The sequence below is a fragment of the Chrysochloris asiatica genome, unplaced genomic scaffold (genome assembly GCF_000296735.1).
Source record: "Chrysochloris asiatica unplaced genomic scaffold, ChrAsi1.0 scaffold00133, whole genome shotgun sequence".
NCBI classification, from domain to species: domain Eukaryota; kingdom Metazoa; phylum Chordata; class Mammalia; order Afrosoricida; family Chrysochloridae; genus Chrysochloris; species Chrysochloris asiatica.
In genome coordinates this window covers 8,449,391-8,450,842 of record NW_006408651.1, presented here as the reverse complement: position 1 = coordinate 8,450,842, position 1,452 = coordinate 8,449,391, and the positions used below count along the sequence as shown (strand labels likewise).

General features: G+C 43.5%; 1 pseudogene; it reads right to left on the bottom strand.

The window, feature by feature from the left end:
* Positions 1–734: 734 nt before the first annotated feature.
* LOC102831770 lies at positions 735–1,217 on the bottom strand (annotated as a pseudogene).
* Positions 1,218–1,452: the final 235 nt, after the last annotated feature.

The window sequence follows — 1,452 nt, the reverse complement described above, 5'->3', positions numbered from 1 at the left end:
TCTTAGCTGTTATCTCTAAGGAAGCGGATTATCATGCTTTCTTCTATTGCACCACCACTAGGTGGGTTTGAACTTCCAACTTTTATGTTAACAGTTGAGCTCAATCAGTTTGTACCACCCAGGGGGCTTTGATAATTTCCCTACTAGTGGTGCTGGTAGCTTTGAGCCTTGGAGCTGGTTCCACTCACAGTGAGAATCGTTAGGGAAGCAGAAAGTTTCATCTTTCTCCCACACAGTAGCTGGTAGATTCAAACTGCTGATATTGTGGTTAGTAGCCCAGCTCATCATCCACTTCTTATTGTTACCCATGTTGTTGTTATTGTTAAGTGCCATTGAATCGGTTCCGACCCATAGCAACCCTGTACAGGGTTTCCAAGGAGCGGCTGGTGAGCTTAAACTGCCGACCTTGCAGTTCAGACTGACTTTGCAGTCCAGCACATTAACCCACAGCTCCACACCAGAACTCCTCATAATCCCTCTATGTACCTTCATTTCCCTATTAGCTAGATTTTTGTGTTGTTTTTTTTTTAGAACATTGTAAATTTTTAATCCTTTCTTTACAGATTATCTAGACCACTTTTGATTCAGAAAACTATTGAAAGTTAGTAATAGCCACAAGCTGACACCAGGCAGTGGCACAAGTCAATTCTCCACAGAGTCCTGTTTTGTGGGGGTTATCTGAATGCACTGCTGGGGTCTCTGCTCACACTGCTAGAATCATTCACTGCAGATTTTTAGTCTACAGGTGGCTTTTCCCCATATTTCTTTGTAAACTCTCCAGCATTCTTATAGAACTTTTTACCGTTCTTAGAGTATTCTTTAGCTAAGTCAGGCCAGAGTGGGTGTTCGGGCTGGGGGTCGTTGACCAGTGCTATGAGGGACTGGATGACTTAGTCAGTTTTGGTTACTGGCTTCCAGTTTTTAGCCCTAATTACCAGCAGGCAAACCTGACCCTTTTCATCGATGTTTGGGTGAGCATCGATGTTTGGGTAAGAGATCTTTGTTTTAAATGTGATCGTTAGTGGTTTGAACAGATACTCTGCTGGAAAGTTGACTTCGATTCTGAAGGCCCCCTTGTCATATGGAGGGTTGTCAGGAACAATAAGCCCTTGCCAAGTCAATAAATTAACTTCGTCAACCTGGATGCTAGGGAAGTTTTTCTTCCCACATTTGCGGATTTCTTTAAGCTCCTTCCTCAGCCTCCTGCTGGCCGCCATCTTTGATCTGGTCTTGCTAGTTTTAATGAAAGGAGCCCTGGTGGTGCAAAGGTCAAGTGCTTAGCTGCTAACAAAAAGGCTGGCTGTTAGAACCCACCCAGTGGATACAAAAGGGAAAGACCTGGCCATTTGCTCCTATAAATATTGTGGTTGTTGCTAGGTTCCTGTGAGTCTGAGTGATTGCATGACACAAACGTAGGACCATTTCATAGGATTTTCTAGGTTTTAATCTTTA